Source organism: Falco biarmicus, chromosome 14 (genome assembly GCF_023638135.1).
Source record: "Falco biarmicus isolate bFalBia1 chromosome 14, bFalBia1.pri, whole genome shotgun sequence".
Lineage (NCBI taxonomy): Eukaryota > Metazoa > Chordata > Aves > Falconiformes > Falconidae > Falco > Falco biarmicus.
The window spans coordinates 5,278,794-5,302,464 of record NC_079301.1 but is presented as its reverse complement, the minus strand read 5'-3'; the positions used below and the strand labels follow the sequence as shown (position 1 = coordinate 5,302,464).

Sequence of the window (23,671 nt, the reverse complement as noted above, 5' to 3'; positions counted from 1 at the left end):
CAAGCAAAAACCTTAGCAAAGAATAGCAAAAAATGGCCATAGTCCTAGAGATCTTATTACACTATACATTGCTCATTCTACAGGCAGGAACACTCCCACAATCAGGGTGTGAACACTGCCCTCAGTCACTAACAACTTGACTTGGTAAAATGATGGATAGCTCCGTTGGGCTGAAAAATTTGGTCATTACTTGTATGCATTCTGTAACACACCTTAGGTTAATAGTAATCAATCCAATTTTAGCACCCAGGAAGAAATTCTACTGTTACATGAAGCTGTTTGTGTATGTGTTCAAGTTTTTTTTGAATGAGAGAGACAATGAGGGAGAGAGGGGGACAGAAAATGAGAACAGACTCAGTCTGTGTTAGAGCCTGCTCTGTGGACTGATGACAAAGCAGCTGCCTTTTTCCCACCATATCTTTATCTTGTAAGATTATAGTTAGCTTAACTTGTAAGATTATAAGTTAGCTGGAGAATAGCCTTTCCTCTGCTTGCTTTCCACGTCTATAGTGTCTGATATAATTAAACACTTATTCAGAGCTTCTGAATGCTTCCGTATTACTGATAATATGCAATCATAAATAAATTACATGAATAAAGAAAAATAATAAAAAAAGGAATTGAAAACTAGTCCATGGTTTTTTTCCAACTATGCCAATGTGTTTTCATTTTCAGCAACAAGAACTAAAAGATACAACTGCAGACTTCCAAAACAATTGGAGCTGATCCAGTCCCTGAATTTTTAATGGTCAATTCTAGAAATGATTAGCAGGAAACCTTAGTAAAAAAACAATGAAATATTAACATACTTCTAATATTATTAGAGAATCACTAAATGTTTCCAAACCACTGCAACTTCTGTGAAGAGTGTAGTGGTAATTCTTAAAGAAGAATGATTGCTAGTCTGCTCACTTATAGCACTGACGTTTCAATACTGCTTTGCATGAAGTTTTATTATTGTTTCCATTATGAACTTTCATTTCTAAATTCAATACACAATAAAGGAAAAGCATTTACTTCTCTTCTCCATTTGTAGGTATTCCTCTGTACAAAAGGCAAGACACGTGATCTTACAGGAAAACCTGTTTTATTTAAATTGATTAATCTAAAGAAGGAAGGGAAACATGTAAAGGATAAAGAAATAGGGAAATGTCCAGATACTAAAGACAAGTTTTCTGGGGAAAATAATACAGTTTTCTAAGAAATTGTATTTCCTCTGTGCCTTTTTAATACAGTTGATACAAGCAGCAGAGAAAGAATGGACTCAAGCAGAAAGCTCATTCTTACTGTATAATTTACATGCTGGAAAATAAAGTGTACATATTAAAACCTAACGCTGCACTCCAAGGGGAATTACAAACACATGCCATAGCCCTCTTGTCAAAGGGATATAAACAAAACTAATTAGCTGAACTATGTTTTCATTGTAAATTTTGTCAGGAAGTCATTAAAGCTGTTTTCACAGTAATACATTCAGATCTATGGAAAACTCAGCTCTCCTGATTCATTATCATTGCAATTGACAGGGCTGCATGGTTGGGATACTCATTACCTTCAATGAATGTGCAGAACTCAAACAGTGAATTACATATCCTATACTGCAAGGTATCCCTTCCCTTTCCAGCGGCAACATCAGTTTACATTCATCAGCTTGACAGCGTAAAAGCAACAGCAACTGTAATTTCAAATACATGTCCAGATAACTCAAAGAAAAATTATTTCTAAACTTAGCTCCACTTTATAATATTTTTATTTGCAGAGGCATATAAAGCATGTACCTGACTGTAGGCTAATTCAAAACTTTAGTAAATCACAGAAAGGATAAATCTTATGAGAGACAAGATAATACTTGCATTAAAAGTTCAGTTGTATTTTCAGAGAAATAAGCAGCAGCTACTGAATGAGGCTTTAGTACATAAATCTTAACTGTTAACAGTGTTCTGACTCAACAAGGTATTTATTCCCACACCTAATTAAAGTGGATGCAGGATCTCAGTGGGTTCAGTGCTATTACAGTTCAGCAGGACAGTACAAGCCACTATGGCATGTGTTTGCTTTTTAAAACTTTTGCTGAAAACCAGAAGTGTTCTTGTTTCATCATATCTTCTATTAACCTTTTTTACTCATCTCAGTTTCCATCTTCTTAAAATCGTTAGTAGTATTTTAACTGTATTACTGCGTTGGGGTACTCTTACTGGTACTCTCACCTGAGATGTTTGGTGCTCTTTGCCTCAGTCATCACCAGTAAAGTCTTCTCTCAGTCATTGTACAGACCTGTGTCTAGTCCTAAAGTTTATGTAGGCAAGAAAACTTACTCACAATAGAGGAGAATCAAGTTATGGACTCCTTGGACAAGTACACATACAAATCCAGGTACATGATCAGATGGGCAGCATCTAAGGGTGTGCAAGCAGCTGAAAAATGTCATCATGAAGACACTTTCTGTCACTTCAAAGGCTGTGAGGACTGAAGGAGGCCCAATGAATCACTAGGTGTCACTAGGAACAGGCAAATACTATGCTCTTCAAAACGGTAAGAAAGAATTCAGGATAGTTAGCCTCACTTCAACCTCAGTGGCAATTATGGAGCAAGTCTAGAGAGAAGTCACATCTAAACACAGAAAACACAAGAAGAGCCACCATGGAACTAACACTGGGCACACCATACTTGACCAACCCGATCAAGCCTTTTACGCTGAAATGGATGGCTTTGTAGATACTGATGAACAGTGCATACCATGTATCTTTTAGGAAAGTCTTTGAGAGTCTGCCATATTGTACTTGTAAACTGAGCTGATATGGATTGGACGAGAAGAGCACAAAGTGAAGAAAAAAATGCCTGTACTAATGGGCTCAAAAGCTTGGCCAATGATTTAAACTATAACTGGCAGCCAGTTACATGTGGTGTTACTCAGTGGTTAATTCTGGGGCTAACAACATTTGACATCTTCATCAACAGCCCCAATGAAGGGATGGAATGCACCTTCAGCAAGTTTGCAGATGACACAGAACTGAGGGCAACAGCTAACGGAGTGCACAGCTGGCTACCTACCTTTGTTCAGGACTTGCTGCCTTCTAAGGGAACCACAGCATCAGAAGATATGTGAGTAAGAGTTTTCTAGATGGCATGATTGTTCACTGAAAACTAAAAACCACCTTGAGTAATTTCTAGTTGTTCACATTACATTTCAGGTTGCAGTGCTACAGCTACTTACAGATGCAGACTTTCAGAGAAGGAAACTAGACTCCATGACAAAGGTCATTTTGGAACAACTGGGATGCTGTGAGGACAGAAGAAACATGTAACTCATAGTGGCAATCCTCCCATGAAAAGATTCCTGTATAATTTTTTTTCTTCTTAGTAGCTTATAAAAGAAGCCTATAAATTAACATGAAGTCAAAAGCAAACATAAGGCCATTTTTCTCTCAATTTTCTCTTTAAACAGAATACTTCCTTTAAGAAACAAGTAAGTGATACACATAGCATTGCAATCCTTTAACCGTGGTCCATATCCCTCCCTCTGGTTGGGTCTTTAAATAAAATGTGAAAAAGATGCATTTTTCCAGCTGCCACATACCTACAAAGTTGCTTGTGTAGATGTAATGAACGATCTCCTTAAGGCTATCCATTTATTTACATAATATATTCATGTCTCACAGCCTTTTTAAAGGAGGTCTCCTAAATTTTCTTTCCAAAAATAATATCCAGCAATTGTTAAGATTTTACAGACAAGCATATATTTCTCTCTCTCCAAAATTTCTTCCACTAAGGTGGGACAAAATTAAATTCCTTTTTTTATTGCCATAAAACCAGCACTGTGCCTACTCTCTGTTTTAGCACTTGCAGCTGTTCAGTCATGCCTCCGGTTCTTCCATTTGCCAACAAAGGGATAGGTGTTATTTGTAACAGCCCTTCAACCGAAGGAAATCTGGCAGAGGCATTTTCCACTATGTACTTCTTTCATCTACCTGTTTGAAATGTTTCAATTCACATTTTTGCAACCTTTCCTTTATTGAAGTTTAACATATTAAAAATATTAAACCACTAATAAAAATGAAAATACACATTTTGGACCTCAAGAAAGGTGTTCAAAAGTAGAAAGGAACAACAATCTTTAATCTTTGGATTAAGAAATGTTAAATCCACCATTAATGGATTCTCATGTTAGAAACAACTGCCTGCAAATGCATATGGTCCCTGCTAGCACAGAATATGATGTCGATACAGGAACTTCTGAGATTTTGTGCCTGCAACTCTGTACAGAAGAAAAAGACAATACAAACAAGCACTAACATACTACATATAATGGGTTTGAGCTGTCTTTTGAATTTCCTGAGTCACTTTAAGATTCCTTTTTCCTCTGTTTTTTCCCATCAAAGTTTTAAATCCTCTTCACTTTATTTCCAGATTAAGTACTTTTACAAAAATCTCACCATGTGCAATTCTCATCTCCAAAAATGAAGCTAAATAAGTTTGTAAAAGCAGGATTACTAATGAGGATTTGGAAGGGAATTGAATCAACAGAAAATTAGGGTGAGATGTACTCACCTGTCCCAGAAGTAAATAATTTGATTTCATCTTGTTCACTGAACTCAAATCTGTTTTTAACTGGGGAGATTAAATACTGATTTTCAGCACCATGGGAACTGCTGGATACAAAGAAGGGGAAACCAGGAGTACTTATATCTGGTTTTGCTTTGAAAAGAGTAAGTTGTATCACCAGGGTGACGGAGTATGAAAGACCAAATGAAATACTATGGTGAAAAGTGGAAAACATTTTTTTTTTCCATTGGCATTTGGTTTTATGTAAGCATTAAGGAATGCCTTATCTTAAACCTGCTCAAATTGTTAGCCTGAAAAGTAAGGAAGACAGGAAGGTGAGTCAAAGATCAGTTGACATTCCTTCTCCTTTGAAGTCAAAGCAGCAGAGCACAGCATCTGAAGGGAGCTAGAGCTTAAAACCTCACCTTTCAAAGGATAAGTAAGCTTACTTCTACAAAGGTGACACTTGCAAGTAGTGTAGCAGTGCAGAACTCCAGTGAGATCAGGAGGGTTGGTCAAAGAAGGCAGAAGGAATTGTTCACTTGCACAAGCATTGTAAGGAGCACACTATACACACAGAAATCCTAGCTTCAGTGTTCACACTTAAGCCCAGGCCTACATAAGCTTTCTTCCCTTTTCAGTGAAGCAACCACCACGAGGAGTGGGTGGCACACCGTGCAGAGGGCTGCCAACACACTTTCCCTGTGACTGCAAAACCCATGAGGACAAATATAAGTAACTTGTAATATATTTGCATAGACCTGTGATGTATATTGCCTATTTAGGATTCAGGTTTCCATTTATTGACTTTTTTAAAGTTACAATGGCAGATCATAAAACCTAAGTCAGGTTGATCAGACTGGGCTGCCAAGAAAATAATTTTTGTATTTTTGTAAATTTTTCCTTTACTTTTGTATATTGAATGATTTGTATTTTAAAACATTTTACAATGGGATGCTGACTAGAAGCAGATGGCAGAAATGGCTGCAGTTAATTTTGGCTAGAGAGGCCTTGGCAGTGAAGTATAGTGCAGGTCACAGAGATACGGGAGAGAGCAGAAGACAAGATGTCTCTGATGCAAAGTAACTCTGAAAGGACAAGCTGTTGTACAAACTGCACTGACTGACTACTAGAGCACAAATTCATCCAGCCTACAAAAAGAGTCCCCATTAGGCCTTGACTTGTGATACGAAAATCACATTCTTTATGCAGCTCAACTTAGACTACGTATGATTACCTATAGTAATTGGTTTGACACACTCCCTAGTAACAGGCAGACTGCTTTACAGGTTAAAGGTACATCAATGGGATTTAACCCAGAGCAGTACAAACCTGGGTTACTACTTAATCCACTAGCGGTTTTTGTTTTTCATAAAGATCTACCAGATTTCTATATATTAAAAAAAAATATCTCCCAAAATAGTTTACAAGCTCATGATATTGTGTAGGTCAAAAAGCTTGAGACACCATGTTCAGGAATACGATGGGACTTAACACATTCAACGATATTAAGATCTTAAGTATCTCCACTACAACGAACCAGAATATCCCAGAAATAATAAAAGCTTGTCTAACATCTGTTCACTTCCAAAATTCAGCAAATGAAATCTCAGAACAGCAGAAAATCTCACTTAAAAGGATAATGCATCAAGTCTTGAAGAGAAATTACTCACTTCAGGATAGGTAACTTGCTTTAGAGAAGAAACAGCTGTGTTAACATTAGGACAAAGTCCTCATGATCACATGGCCACCCCGTATAAAATATTCAGCTACCTCATTTTAACGAACGCTTTGTCTTCTAGACTACATTCATTATCCTTAGAACTAACAAGTCCTCCTGGTCTGACTCCGTGGTCTTCCATGTTAAAACCCTCTTCACCTGGGGAAAAAGTAAATAAAAGCTGAGTGACCTTTTTCAGTCCAAGTGCTCCCCTTCAGTCTTCCTCCTTTACTTTTCCCTGACTTTTCTTTGCAGTTTACAGACTACTTCCTTTAAATACAGAAGTTATGTGTCCTTCCCAACTTCACAAGTGTCCAAGAACAACCAAGTGAGTTAGTATAATTGAATTATTTTGTTTTTTCTGAAGAATGTTAAGTTGCAAGCCTTTGTTTTGCTATCATAACCTCAGGCTACAGTAAATGAATTCTCTGCTACCTTTGAAGGGAGAGATGAAGTAAAAGTCCCCAAGTGCAAAATCAAACAGAAAAGCAAGCCTCTTCTGGTTTGCTTGAAATATACATCTTGTCCTGCTGTTCCTTTAATGTTTTCTTTTATGATAAGATTCAGTGAAGGGCAGGTAGAGGGTTTTTTTCTCCCCTTCCTACAAGTACCAGTTTATTACAAAAGCATATTGATGACTGCAAACCATTATAACTCAGATTAATCCATTTGTTTACATCAGATTAATCCACTTATTTATGTGTCAGATCAGACAAGAGTAGGTTTCTTCTTTAACTTCCCACACTCTCCTAACATTTTAACACATTTTTGAGCATCACTATGAAGCAAGAGCCTCCTGTGGTTAGTTTATTGATACTGGTTTCTTTCTTTTTTTTTTTTTTAAAAAAAAACCTTTTTTCTTAAGCTATGCAGTCTGGCTGGCATTCAGTTGAAACTAATGAAGAATGATTTTTAAATTGCCAATGCGTCATTATCTAAGATGAACACAAACCAGGTCTCTGCACTTAGTCACTCATTTCACAGCTTAAAACTGCTCTACCACTTAAACTGCCTTGACATGTGGAAACATTTGCAAATGCCCATAGGCTTCCAAAGAGTTCCTCCCCAGATCAAACTAAATCTCGGGCAATGAAACAGCTTTTTCTAATAGTAACCACTTTCTAATCAACACTAAACACCCCCAGCCCTCCAAAGGCCCCCACAACCCATCTGGAAAGAAACCCGCCATATATTCCTTTAGGTTATAATGAGAGAGCTGATAATTTAGAAGCTAAGAGGTGAAATTCTCTCATTAAGAAACACATACTTGAAAACTCAGAACCAGATTATATTTTTTTTTATTATTTTTTTTAACAAGAAGAATCCTTTTGTGCTTCTGTTCAGAAAACAAATATTAAGAGTTTATGCTTGAAAATTTCCATGTGGAAATACAATGCACCTGAAGTTGGCAGCAATGTTAACTACAGCATAGGGCCTGTAAGTCCAAGTCAGTGAGAAAATTTGCCAGTACACAAAGTGGAAACGGTTGCCTAAACATCGGTCTGTAACACCGTTACAGATGCCCCAAGTCATCCTAGCTGGACACCAAATACCAACCAAGATGGGTACAGATCTGCTGTAGATCCAGTGTAAGACCTGTTATTCCAATGTTAATGTTTTGTATTTCCTCAGGCAGCATAGCACTATGAAGTACTTAACAAAAATTTAAGTAAAACAGTAATTCTAAAGAAATACACAACCTCCTCCCCATCCCCACACCTGCCTTCCTCTCTCCTCAGTCCCACTCCACTCTTCATTGAAACGGTGCATGTGTTTCTATGTCACAATGAGGACAGAAGTTCTCAGCTGAAAACTTCTTGAAGAAAACATTGGGGACAAAAAAACCTCCTCCCTAGAAAAGGCTAGAAAATTAGAGACTACCATGTTGATGTTCTACACCTCCCAGTAGCCTGAAAATTGGGCAAGGCAAGGAATGCTTTCTGTGGTATAAAGAGAACAGCAGATATTTAAACTTGAACATCAACACTGATTTATGTATCAAATATTTTTGAGTTTCAGTTATTGTTGGGAGAGGGTAGGAGAAGAAGGGGAAACAGGGAAAAAAAAAAAAAGCAAAGGCCTTTAAAACTATATGATATTAGAAGAAAGAGCTGTGGGCTGTTGTGAGATGTATCTGAACGATTTTAAAACAACTGAGAGTCTGAATGGGCAATAGGCAACCACCTAGTAAACGGTGTAACTTTTTAAAACATGAAGTTTTCCACTCCCAGGAGAATGACACAAAGGTGCTGTGCTAATGAACACAAGTAGAAGGCATAAAAAACACCCAGTGACCATTAATTAGGGGAAAGATAACAATTCCACTTCTATATACCCAAGTGGAGCCTTATATAACATTACAAAAGCTCACACAGGGTTAAACTGAATGTCTATGGTATCTCAGTCAGATCCTGCAGATGCTAGGGAAGGCCTAACAAAACACAGCAAGGATGCAGAGGTACTTCCTTACCTTATATAATGGGTAAGAGGGTCAAGGTACCCACCCCAGAGATGTGCAGCTCAGACTTTGAGAAACAGGTAATTGCAGAAATCAGTAAAAATTGTGAACAGCACTTTTACTTCTTATCTCATTACATACCAAAAGTGCTAAAAAAAAATCTTTATCCATCACAAGGAATAACTTCTGTTGTTACACTCTTCCCAATATTCAAAACCTTGCTATATTGTTTTTGAATAAGATGCAACAGATTTGAGCTACTATACCTAGAAGTAAATTCAGTTAAATGCTCTTTTTTGCATATTTTAAAGCAAAGCTTAGAAAACTCCTGTTCTATTTTGAGCTTGGTATCTGACATTACATTCAAAAACCTGCAGGAAACAATGAAGTTTGCTGTAAGAGTCTATTTAATGAGCCATAAAATATAGCAATATTCAGCTCTATTTAAACTTAATTTTATTGGCTTTTTTAAAAATTCTGGGGTTTAGCTATTTGCATGGTTGACATCTGCAGAACAAGAAAGGCAACACTGATAACAGAAAAGGATTTCTATACACTTCTTTTACATTTAAAGCTTTCTACACAAAAATGAATCATGCTGGTTAATATAGCTTGATATACTTTAATTAATATAATTTGAAATACTAGTTTTGCTTGACTAAAGGTTTTAGCAAGATCTTGACATTTCTATAAATAAATAGGCCATTTGCAGGAATTTTGATGACTTTATGTCAATTCACAAATAACGGAGCCAACCTGCCAACTACTTCTTGTGATTACACTTATTCGACATTATGTATTTGGACACTGAAGAATGCAAACGTTCACTTAGGAATATCTGCTTTGTGGCAGAAAGTATCAATAATCAATAAATATGTATTAAGTTTATGGCTTTAGACCAGTGTATTATGAGTACGGTTATATTTTAGAGCTTATACTAATCTGCACTATAATAAATATATTCACGTTTAAATCAGTAGTAAAACTACCATTCACAGTTGGTTGGATTTTTTTAGTTAACAATTCTCAGACAAAACTCTTCCCCTCCCTACCTACAAACAGCAACATCTCACTTTTACCAGCAGCCAGGTGATGGGAAACTCACATTACAGCACACACTGCAACATGTGAAATGCCAACTTTCAGGCTTTCAGCACACTGAGACAATTTTCCTACTGTTTCAAAAAAAAAAAAAAAAAAAAAAAAAGTAAAATAATAGGAAGTATGTTTCTGATATACTTGTATATAAATATATTAACTACCATAAAAACCTAGACTAGCCTCTCATGCTGAACATACATGAAATTTTAAAATGTCTTTTACCTTGTTTGCAAAGTAGCGAGTTTGCTAGAGGTACATAGCTATTTGGAGAGGTCTCTTGCTGGAGATAAAGCAGAGTTTAAAGTAGCTCTGCAGTCTCACATACAGCAATGCCCTGCTCATCCTGCCTCACAAACATCACTTCTCTTTTCCTCAGCTCAGGCTGCTCAACCAACACCCGCTCTTGTTTCATCCTTATTGCTAGCAACAAATTAGGAGGAGAGAAGTTGCACTGGAGACTAGAGTAGTGGTTAGCTGTTCCCATCCTTTGGATAGTTAAACAAGAGAATTATTTGTTCTGGGAAAGAAGGGAGAAGATAGGTATGATTTTTATAGGAAGCAGCACCCAAGTATTCATAAGAGTTGAAATATTAAGATAAAAGTAATTTGCAGTGCACAAACTGGATGGCAAAAATCCATCTTTGGTTGCCTATTCCCAAATTTCTTGCTCTTTCAGACAAGTACAAATTTCAGCTGTTTATGTTTGCAGAAATCTTTTTTTCCCAGTCTCCATATGTAGGCTTATTTGGGGAAGTGTCTAGTGTTGACACAAAGCAACATTCTTGCATGTTTCATAAACTTTAGGATAAAAAGCAAGTATCATTTGTTTTTCAGCTTCTTTCATTAATGTTGAGCATAACCACACACACACAAAATCACAGAAGTACAAAGATTTGTGTACTGTCAGTTTCCATCCCATCTCATTAGCGCCTAGTGTGATTTGATTCTATATATATTGATTATAAGAGAAGAATTTGTTTGGATTTTATGTTCATTCAATTTTTCAGATCTATATCAGGACTGTGACAGAATACCCCAAAAGCATGGTTCTTCAGAAGACAAACACAACTTGTACTTATCTTTATGGTGATGTAAAAACACTTCAAGGTGGATGAATGCTAACACGCCTTCTGGCAAAATCAGCAACCTTCAAACTGAAGGAAGAAAATTGTGCCTGTGTGTTTGAACAGTTTGTGAGAAGGAAGAGTGGTTAAAAATAAATACAGAAGAAAGATATCCCCCCACCTCTGATTATTGTGAGACTTCTGCAGACGACCAATGTGATGTACTTTCAATTGATCACTCTCTGTACATTCAGATCTCAGTATAGTAAGCCTGTTTATAGTGTACATGAAAATTTGATCATAGGTAACTGGGATTTTCCCCTCCAGCATAAATAAGGAAAGATATATTTGCATGAAAGCATCACTGAGAAGAAAAAAGTTCAAAAACAGATAGCTAAACACATCAAACTAAAAACAAACTTTATCAGATGTTGACTTGCAAAAAATATAAAAAATCCCTCACAACCTTAGTCACTATCAGCTAGGTAACTGTAAGAATGGTAGGGCTGGATTACAGACTGCAAAACTCAAGCTTCACTATTTCGAAGTGTTCAGCCTATCCTGTTTTAAGCAGTCTTGATTTGTTTCCTGCTTAGTCTTGCTGACCTCTGAACAAAGATGGAATTGTGCATATTTCCTTGTTTGGATAGCGCAGAGATGTGAATCTCCACCTTTTTCTCTGAAATACACAAGTTGTTTAAAGTAATGGCTTGTCACCAGTAGTCATCTTTCTGGTCCCAAAAGAATGAAGAGATGGAAAAAATAGAAAATCCATTTGGCCGTCCATCCATGAAGGGAGAGGTTAATACTGGTCTGTTCAAGGTAAGTTAGTTATGGATATCTAACCACAGATTACAAAAAAAAAAAAAAAATAATCTTTATAAACTTGAGGTAATTTCTTCAGAACAATTACTGGTTTTCATTACCCTTGATTGATCAACTATATTTAGTAGTAAACTAGGACCTCTATCTGTAACCCTTGCAAAGCTTAATATGTGTCAATTCCATGCAGGAAGATTTCAGATTAGAAGCCACAACATCGATAGAAGCCTTCTAAAATATATTAGGAATAATACGAATATTGGCAATCAGGTATTTGGATTATTATTATTTAAAAAATAATTTCTTAATATTCACCCTGTCTAAGATATCAAAAATGTTTTGATCTTGGAGATGTGTAGATAGTGAAGATGAAACTGCACAAACCCTTCCTATCCACGCCTGGGGAAAAATAATACCAACAGATATTGGTACTGTCAGTACAATTGCTGCCCTGCTGTTTTAATCTGTTTGCAGCAGGATTGTTGCACAGTAGTCCATGGAAAATAGCTGCTGCAGTTTGCCGACTTTCAAATGCTTTTTGTTCTAGGTGGTTTTGCTGTTAGTTTTCTGTTCCTCTGTTTTAAAGCTAGAGGGTCAGTTACAGTAAATTCAGCAGACGCACAGAAAGAACATGAACCATAGATGACTAGTCATTATTCCTGCTTGGACCATAAGAAAGATGTATTCTGACTACAGAAATGGGCTGCATTGAAACAAACATCTCCAAATGTTATAGAAACTCTCTTAAAGAGTGTCGTTATTTATCTACTGCTATACCTATGGAAGTCATTGTATGACTGTTTAAAAAAGGCACATATGTAATTTACTCTTATTGATTTCTCATGAGTCTTACATCCTCTTCTGTATTACGGAGCTCTTGATAGTGCTATAATATGCCACACTAAAGACATTGATGTAATGCATGTAAGAGATATTATGATCCTTAATTGTTCTATTGACATTCTGATTCCAAATCTCAGATGTAAATAGCTTGGAGCAAGAAGAAATCCAACTATTTCTCATTTCAAGTCAGATACTTGAAAAACATGTGAAATGACAACCAAACATTCACCTCAGATTCATCTAGTTGTCAGGTATTATCCATCTAAATATTAATGATACCTTTACTCCTCAACCACAGTCTACAGCTATAATTTTCTGGCAGTTAAGCACGAAACACCATCCAAAGCACTAACAGATAGTTCAATACTGTGTGCAAGCTTGGTTCCACTCATCAAAAAATGTGTAAGGTGCTTCAAAAAACCCAGAGACAGAATAATCAAAGACATAGGGCACCTTCTGTACCAGGAACAGCTAACAAGTAACTCTTCTTCTGTCAGAAGAGTTGACTTTGGGGTGTGTTACATAAAACCTTTGAACTGACTGGCATAGAGAAAGCAAAGATTGCCTGTTTACTACACTATCTTTGTACTGGAATAAGAGTAGAGAAGAACTGGGGGGGATTTGGGGGGGGGGGGGTATCAAGGGAAGCTACTAAGTAATGAGTAAAAAAACAAGTTATTGTATCTACACCATGTAGTTAAATTTGGGAATTCATTGATGCAGAATGTTATGAATGTTGTGGGTTCATAAAAAGCTGTACTAATTTGTGAAAGATGCATTAAATGCTATAAGTATCAAAGAAATAACTAAGACACATACTGTCATAAGCTGAGAAGAATTACTTCTACCTTTCCCACTTTTTTGTCTTCTCTAGAAAGAAGATGCTGATCTAGACAAACATGAGAAAAGCCACACTAGGTCAGACCAGAAGTTTTTAACTTCTATCCTGCAATGCCTGAAAGGCAACAGCTATAGCTTTCTTTTATATTTTCCTTTTACTAGTATTCATCAGTCTAGTTTTCAGACCCAAACAGCTGGTGACAAATGCGTGTTGGGGGTGGGTGGGGGCTGAGAAACAGAGTTATTAAAAGAGCCATTACTTCATACAAAGCGTAAGTAATGCTGGCTAACAAAATCACTTCAATGAATAGAAAGTTCATTACCAAGGTTCTGAGGTTTTTGGCCTAATTGTGTATCATGCTACCATGGAATAAATATAAATATTATTGTACAGTAGACGTCTAAGAATGTCTTTCTCCTCCACTGCCTACTGCTCTACAAGGGCATTGGGGTTTCTTTGTCCTCTGCCTACAGCAGTTCCTCGTCTAGCTACATTCCAGAGAAAATGAAGCCTCATTACATAGTTTCTAGCTACAAGAAAATAACTTTAGAGGTGCTAAATTTACATTACCATATACTCCAAAATGCTGCTATGTAAGTGAGGACAAACTTTTACTCTTCATTCAAGGATGTCTCCCTGATTTAAAGCTCTGAGTATAATGTGTATTCTCTTATTCAGACACAGGGAAAACAACCATGCCACAGGCAATCAGTTTTGGAAAACAAATGGTTGAAGGAATTTCTTTTCATCAAAGGGCATCTTCAGTTATCAAACATTATTTCAGGGACAATCACATATTGAAAATATCTACCGTTCTGAAAGCTTGGAATGACATGCCTTTCTATATAGAAGAACAAAGCAATTCCTTGCGACACCAGCAGCATACTCGCATACAGAGTTGAAAGGGGCAAGGAGATATGGATGGGTAAAAGCATATAATAGCCCTGAATTATAACACACAATGAAAATGCATTTGGGGTTTGTCTTCACTACCTGCCAATTTTCCCCTGCAGCCTTTAATATGTATGTGTCAGTTGTCTCAACCTAAAAATGCAGTACAGTTGAAACCCAGCTGGAGTTTAGAGCTGATCTACCAACAATTTGTCTGCTTTCCTCAGTGTGTTTTGTGGTTTGGTTTTGTTTTTTTTTTTTTTAAATACTAGATTGCTAATGTGTTAGATACCTTTTGGCAAAAACTTTTTCTCACCCCCCAGTAAATACAAACCCTTGGAAGTAAAGTAATGAAGAACCAAATGGCAAAGCAGATTGGATTGTTACTACCAAATGGTGTTTCAAACACAATCTAATTAGGTGATAAAATGGACCAACATACACTGAGATTAAGTAAGCAATTAAGTGCTGTGTATCATAGAGTGGGAGAGGCATCCGTTATAGAGGACTGTAGTGCAAGACATTTGGTATTTAGCTCTCTAGCAACTTATCTATCTCAAGGGAAGAATAAAATGAATCAGAGTAGAGGATGGCAACTTCAAATTGAAGCATCTTCGCTTTCATTCTGATTTTACGACGAGTCAACTCTAACATATTAATGCTGGCTCTCAGGAAAATAGCTATTCTCTTGTCCTGGTTTTGGCCAAGATAGAGTTAATTTTCTTCGTGGCAGGTGCGGTGCTGTGTTTTGGTGCTGTGGTTTGGATTTGGTGTGAGAACAGTGCTGATAACACACTGATGGTTTTGGTTGTTGCTAAGCAATGTTTGTACCAAGTCAAGGGCTTTCCAGTTTCTCAGGCCCTACCAGGAAGAGGGCTGGAGGGGCACAGAAATTGGGAGGGGACTCACCTGGGACAGCTGACCCCAACTGGCCAAGGGCATCCATACCATATGATGCCATGCTGAGTAAATAAGCTGAGGGAAGAAGAAGGAAGTACTGGACATTCAGAGCGATGGCATTTGGCTTCCCAAGTAACTGTTACGCATGATGCAGCCCTGCTTTCCTGGAGGTGTCTGAACTCCTGCCTGTCCATGGGACATGGTGAATGAATTCCTCTATTTGCTTCGCTTGCATGTGTGACTTTTGCTGTACCTATTAAACTGTCTTTATCCCAACCCACGAGTTTCCTCACTTAGCAAGCAGCTGCGTGGGACTGACTTGCCAGCTGGGGTTAAATAACAACATCTCTGTACAATAGATGATGGGGCTGATCTTTGACATTATCAGCACTTACTCATTTACCACAAAATTTGGGTTTGATGCTCAAATATTTCCTACATCAATCTGAAACTATATGTTAAGGGAAAAAAAAATCAATTTGTACAACAAATTTAACTCCAGATATCAAGACGGAAGTAGAATAACGTGTTTGATTTAGTAGGAAGCTACTCTAAAGCATAAGTTTATCAGCATTTACTTTTTTTCAACTTCCTCAAAATTGAAAACAAGTCACATCTGAGAATTATTCACACACAGAAACACATGCACATGCATGCTCACAAAAGAAAGGCAAGGAAAGCCATCCCTGCACAAAGATACTATTAAATCTTGTGAGTACTTTCTCAATACTACTTTCATATTAGCTGCTCTCTTAATTGTGTCTATGTAATTCCAAATGTATACTCTCTAAACAAAGCAACTGACTATATTTACTGTTGATCATTTTTAACACCAATAATCCAGACCTAGATATTGAAGTAAGTCTGTTCTAGAGCAGTACTCTTCGAAAAGGGAAATCTCACAGTTGTATAGTCACATGCATTCGTAATTCAGGTTACATTTTAAGTGGTATCAAAGATTTAGGGAAACCGAAAACTCCCAGCACTCTTGAAAAGAGTTTAGTTTCCTTGATTGATAGTTCTCATCCTGCATTCTCAGGGGCAAATTACTATTACTACATTACGATCTATTAATCCAGACATTGAACAACAATATGCCAACACACATATCACATTAGCTCTCTTTATGCATTTTCAATATGAGAAACAGGTTTTACAATTGGGGTTCTGTGTTTATAACTTGATGACTGCATATACTGACAGTAAGTTTTACTTAATAATACTAATTATTAAGTAATATAAGGGTGAACATTTGCATACACATAAGCTTTTACACAGCACAAATGTTAGCAAATAACATGCTACTTAAATTTGTGTAGTTCAGCTTGTCAAAATGGCAAGTGTTGAGAGAGTAATCCACACTGTATCACTATAATTCAGTTAGATGAGCTAGACGTGTATCCACATGCTTTTCTTTCAGATACTTTAAAAACTGTTTTCAGATGTCATATGAATATTCTATGAGATTCTCTGAATAATTATTATTTAAAAGCTCTGCTAACTTTGCAAAGTATTTAATTGCTACTAAAGTCTGCTAAATACTTACCCCAGTGAATAAGACTGATAATTGTTTAAGAGATTTATGTGATTAACATGGTAAAGTTAACTTTGAAGACATTTCCTAATAAAACCAAGTGCCCTCATGACAGTTTCTTCAGCATTATCCATTTCATTTAAATTACTTCAATTTAATATACTTCACCAGGATTCTACACAATGTCATTTTAAGAAAGATGCAGGATTTCTACCTTTATTGATATAGAAAATACATATGAAAGCATTTTCAAATTATTTAGTAATTGACAATTCTGTAATGTATTCATCACCCATAGACACTAATAAACTTTTATTTGATGTATGAATGTATTATTTCTTTTTTAAAAAGTCACATATTTCTCATCTATTGCAGTACTAGGCATATTGCATAATTATATAACACTCTCCAATGTATCTGTTACACATTTAGGAGGGAAAAAATGGAAACTATACATAGACTTCCAGCAAGGAAACAGATTTTAATACTACAGGAGAAATAGTGCACTTGGAAAAAAGTTTCATTTCTTATGAAGTAAGTACGTGGCAGACATGACAACTGACATACATCCTTTGATAAACCTTTCATCACTGTAGAGTTAAGATAATTTTTTTTTTTCCACAGTATTGCAACACAGGTGTAAGAAAAGGAGATTCTTTTGCTTTTTAAAAGCCTCCAGTTTTTGCATCACAGCTTTGGGAAAGAACTACTGAATTCACAGGAAGTTTTGTGGAAAACTGTAACAACACAGGGAAGATACACGATTGCTTCTCTGAAAGCTGCCTAACTGATCGCAGGTAGGTAGCACTTTGACTTCCACAAACATAAACAACCTATTTACTAGATATTTATGAAAATCAGAAGTTTCTCTTTACACAATTTTTAATATTCAACTTAATTGCAATTTAGTAATTTGTCAACTTTTCACTGAAGTAGAATAGTCACAAAATATTTTAAAAATTTTCACTGAACCACAGAATTTCGTATTTTGTCCCACAAGAAATAAATCATTTAGGGAGATCCAAACCTTGCTCAAAACCATTTCAATTTCCAAACTTCTAATTTTATTTACTGACGTAGCTACAAAGTATGTATGCACTTCTGTTCCTATTCACAGTTGAACGTTCAATGAGAAATTATATTCAGCAATCAATAACTAAGCTACATAAATGAACAGAGTGCCAAATGTAAAGTAATATATAAACATTTGAGGTTTTACTATCACTTGATATCATTTTTTTTTTATTTTTATTTGTTGGTTGGTTTTGTTTTGTTGAGGTTTTTTAAGATATAACTTTCTTCAAGCTTAGGTTTCTGTCTCATGTGATAAGCATGTACAACAGACTTTGCTCCAAACCTGACTACCAGTTGCAAAAAGAAAAATAAAACCCCAAACAACAAACCCCAAACAAACCTCAGTCAAATAACATGGGTCCTTAAAGGCTTACACTCTATTGAAAAGACTAGTCAGGCCAGTATGCTCAAGCCCTTCATTTGATCCACATCAGAGACAAGCCTCCTAGTTAGATGATGGCTGTGGCCAGGGATAAAATTACTGGTTTCTCACTCCCATAATTTACCTACAGTAACACCAACTACCTCAGAACAGCACACTGATCTAACTCTTGCAAAGAAACTGCGCCTTTGTCTCTGATAAATTCCAAGTGGCACTTGATTAGCCTGTTACTTAGCAGTGTCAGTGAGTGGTGTCCTTCACTGGGAACAAACCACACTCACCCCCCATGAACTATTACAGGGTGCTAAAGTTCCTGTAAGTGATTCAGAGGAGGCATAGGCTAAGAAGTTGAAAGACACTCATCTAATATAATTACAGTTTCTTTGGGGTTTGACTTTTTCTCTAAGACTGGCCTCCTGGATCACTATACAATATTCAATATAACAATTACTCATTCATTCATTCTGTCTTTCTTTATTTCTGGCATCTTTTAATGTCCTTTCCTGTGTTTGTATCTAAAACAATTAAGAAAAAAAATACAGCAGACTTAGTAGTAGATGACTAACCACTGAAAGAGCACCAGGATTTTTATCCTAATTGAAAATAAAAGACTACAAATATAACATTATTATTAAAAATGTTAGTTGATTGAGTATGTACTTTATTAGGTATATATGAAACAGGAGGATCAGCAGCACTCAAAAGATACACCTTAATATTTTGAACACTACCTACAATTTCAATATATTCTAAAGTTTCAACTATTAAGTATCTGTTTGTCTACTATAAGTTTATGAACACACTCCTCAAAAGGAAGAACTCATGTTTTCTTAGTGGTGTGCCAGGGCTTGATGAAGTTTACCCCTGGGACTCCATGGTAATTCAAGCTGCAATTCATGGGAGATGCCAATACTAAAAACAGTGAAAATGATCACAGCAAAGGAGCCTTACAAATTTATAAATTATTTTTTTTAAGATTTCCAAATGAAGTTCATAAATCAATTAAACCTTTTCATTTAGAACTAATTGTGGCTGATGCAAACCCACCTTTTTCTTCTATAAAAATAAGATTTCTCTGCAAACGTGCTTGCTTTCAGGTTTCATTTCCAAAGGATGCTAGATGAACAGAGATACCTGCTAGTAGCTCAGAAATGAAATGAAATCTTCAAGGTCAAAAGAAAAACCTTCTTAGCAAGTAATAAACTAAGTGAGCTACTTACAGAAGTTGTACAAATGTTCTACACAAAAGGAAAACCAAGACTTACAGGAAAGTGCAATGAAAGAAACCATTTATCAAAGTTCTTAAGTTTTGTGATCCAAGGAAATCTAATTTTCCTTTGACTAACTAGTTGGAATTTCATGGAGGGTAAAAAATAAAGTAAGAAGCGCTAAGCACAGCTATCATGACAGTTTGTAAGAAAATTAGGCAAACCATAAAAAGGACTAAAAATAATTATTATTTTTATAAAATCCAGCATTTACCACAGCACCAATATCCATTATATAAAATAGGGCCTTAGAAGAAATGGTAAACCAGGTTCCTGCCAGACTGTCTCAGAAAAATGTATTCATTTAACTCAATTCATATAACAGTTCTTTTTCTAGCAGACACTTTAGCATGCATTATTTTTATCATGTACATGTTATTGTATGGCCAAATGGCAGATCTCATTTGTAATTTCTTGTATTCATTATCATACCCTACCAGTCCCATCTTCTACATTTTATTTCTCATTTATAAGGGGAAAACATTGTAAAAATGACATCAAGCCTTAACTAGTAATGGTTATCTTTAGGAATCCATAATAACAGTGTCTCACAGTTTTAAAGGATAAATAAAAACCCTGTTACTACCCAGTCTGCAGAACAAATACAGTGTTTCTGTTAGAGTTGTCCTTCCTAGGGAAAACTATGTATTTCAGATTTTGTATATTTACTTAAAAATCAAATGACCCAGTCTAGGCAGAGGTTCCAAACTGGCAAATTTCCGGGTTTTGCAGTATCTCTAATCTCCTGCTGTGATAATTTTTTTTTGTTGTGGAAGAGAAAGAACCAAGAGAAAGAACCTAGGAGTTAGCTAATATTTGCTAGTATTATCATTTGCAGGAGAAATGGAACTAATTTTTCAAAACTATGAACTAATGCTGGCTTGCAGCTGCATCCTCAAGATCTAAATCCAGACTGAAAGTTTGAAAACAATAGCCTAATTTCCACTAAATAATAATGTTCCTCTTTTTTTCCATTAAATAATAAAGTTCCTCTTTTATGTTATTTTCATCCTCTGTGCTAATTAGTCTTCCAAATTAATTCTAAATGCATGTACATGGCAAAGTAAATCAACTGATGCTATACTTCAGTTTAGAATTTTAAGTGTCTCCATACTAATTCAAATGAGTTTTGGGACTTTAAAAGCTCTCCTCCTCTGGGATTATAAAATCAAATGGAAATTAATCACAATTTATAAAATAAAACCTCATATATTATTTTCCTTCACCAGCTGCCTAGGTTTTATTTCTTCAACCAACCTGTCAAAGATTAATTTTCTTCAGGCCACTATCCCTTGAAAACCATTACTCTAGCAGTAGAGCAGTACACTCAGAACCACACAACATGCACACTACAGCCTTATGTCAGAACGCTGATATGTAGCATACTTGCAATGTGAAGAATGGAAAGCAAAAAACCACTTCTCTAACAAATAACATTTCAATAGCTTTAATAGCATGAGCGAAACAAAAGCTTGGCAAAAGACAGGTGTAGTTTCTGGTACACAATGCTGAGATTTTAGGCTCACCACTGTGCTACATAAATTTCTGAAGTGATTTTTTTTACAGCTTCTAAATACTGATCGTCACATTAGTAGACCACATTTTTTTTTCTTCTGCAGCCATTTTAAAAGGTCTCAATGCAAAAAATGGAGGACTGCTTGTGTAATAAAGATGAACTACTGAAAATGTGCCACATGAACTGCCAGTACATACAGGCAAAATAAAATATGGTGCGTCCTCTTATATGCAGAGTAGATGAGAAAACTAAGATTAGAATGTGCTAACTTGATTTGATTAAACGAGTCTGGATAGCTGTTCCTACTGCTGGAAGAGACTGCAGCAATGGCATACCAAGAGGTGGAGCTCTCACTGAGCATCGGGGGGTTTTAACTATGGTTGTGTTTGAGCAAGGGCTTGAGAGTAACTTTTCGCAATATTCTGTACACTAAAAATACATATGCTTTAGAAAAGGAAGACAAACTCACCCTTCCTTTCTACCAATAACCAGACAACATGAACAGCTTTAAGGAATTTAGCAAAGAATCAGCTTTGAATAGATTCCACACATTACATATTGGAAATTAAGAATAGACTTAGTAATTGCTACTTGTTATTTTCACTGATAGCCTCATTGTGAATAAAATTAATCTGAACGCAACAAGCAAAGGAACAACATTTAACATTCTCTTTCTTCTCACAGTTTTAAGCAGTTCATTGTCTGGCTGTAACCCACTGTACTGCCACGCAGGGTACCAACTGGGATGCTGTGTGAGCCAGAATTTTCTGAACAGCAACAGAGGGAAAATACCACTTGTGGACTTCAGAGAGCAGAGATGTCTAACTATGCTCAGGTGAATAAAACAGTCTAGTCAGAAATACTACTGTCAGGAATACCTTATATAATTTAATTTAACATCTTCTGAACAGACAGCAAAAAAAATCATTTAGCATGTTATCTCAGAGGCGTATGCTCTGAATGTATTTCCACAGAGATAGTTCTCTCCTACTTATGTCTTCCTATGCAAAAGCCACAATCATAGATGTAAGCTAAGGTTCTTTTTAGATTTGTTTCTAGACAGAGGACAGTGACACTACATCTACATTTAAAAAAAAAAAAAATAATTAAAAATTACTACCTGTTAATCTGCAAAGGAGACTACACAAGTTCTTTAAGCACATGCTATACAGGTAATACAGAACTGGAAAATCATTATCATCATAAAAAGCAAAAAGACCTACTAGAAGGATCAGTGCCAAATTCCAAACTGCACACGCAAAATACATAAGCAATCTGGATACCTGCAGTGATACACAAACTCTTACAGAATTTTGTTGAACCTAAACTGTCTACTTGTAAAATAAGGAGAAAAATACCACAAAAAAAAAAACCAAAACAAAACAAAACCGAAAGAACATTGACACTAGAAAACATCAGACAAAGCTTTGTGCCCTCACATATTAAATCATATTAGTAAAATGTCAATATTAAATTAAGATAAATGATGAAACAGCAAAATATTACTAGAGGTACTTTTTAAATCTTTCTAAAGTGTGTATCAACATGAACAGCTATTCACTAAAGCGAATCAAGCATGGAAAATAGCACCCAGTAGAAACAGACCTGCCTTTCCGTCCACTGCACCTCATTAGGGGAATTGATAAGTGATCTTGTAAAGCACGACAAAGGCACGTTTTAGGTAGGTATGATAGTGGACAACAGTCACTCAGAGCTCCAAACAGTGAGTTAGATACAAAACTACTTCAAGGACAAAAGCAGAATTTTTCCCCACCTCTACAGCTGTGAGTGTACCACAGAGCGTTTCACTATAAATCAAGAGTTTCTGAGATGAGATGTATTTAGCAACAACAATGGACACAGGCCAAAAACCCCCTTCTACTTTCAAATCCTCTACAATCTATTAAAGAATCCAATATTTAAACTTTGCAATTCTTAGTTTTTAAAAATTACAAAACCTATCTTAATTTTCAATCCAACCATGAATAGACTTATATTAAGTTGTTTTGAGTGACTTGAACTTCTCTGATTTATCAGGCTTGGGAAAAATAAAAAGTGATGGATAAAGCCAAAAGCTTTGATCTTTATTTTACAAGTAAGGAGCTTAAAAAAATAAATCATAATAATATAATCCAAAATGATGGCATCACATAAAATCAAAATCATATATAGTCTAATGCTTCATCGTATCAGGCATCATCACATAGATAAAAATATAATTTTGCATTAAAAAAAAAAAAGAAAAGAAAAATACCCCAAAACTATGGGCACTGCAACTACAAGGACTTATTCAATAGCCCTTCCTTTAATAATAGCACTCACTAGCATAATTGTTATTGTAATGATACTTTCTGTTTGTCTTCTCTGGTACCTGAAGAATAAAATATCATGGAAAATATCACTTACTGTGTAAAACATAGTAAAATACTGCTTGCTCCCTTTCTGCTCCTGTCTGCTTCAGTTGCACACTTAGTCTTTATTTTCATCTTTATTTCAATTTATTTAGTACTACCAATACCGGTCATGCCAGATGACAAAACATGTTGCCAGGATGGTAAAGGTCTTTTGTGATAAGGAAGAGGACTGCATGAATTCAGTAAAAAGTGATAGTGTTGAAGGTGGAAAAGTGGCATAGTTGTCATTCTATTATTAAAAGACTATAGTTCATTAATCCCAGAGTGTCTGTTAAGTCTTTCCTGAAAAATTATTGAATTG

At 35.9% G+C, this 23,671-nt stretch overlaps 1 protein-coding gene across 2 annotated transcripts in view; it reads right to left on the bottom strand.

The window, feature by feature from the left end:
- The window catches only part of PCDH11X (protocadherin 11 X-linked), a 508,267-nt gene that overhangs the window by 362,452 nt on the left and 122,144 nt on the right, over positions 1–23,671 (bottom strand). The window lies entirely within an intron of this gene.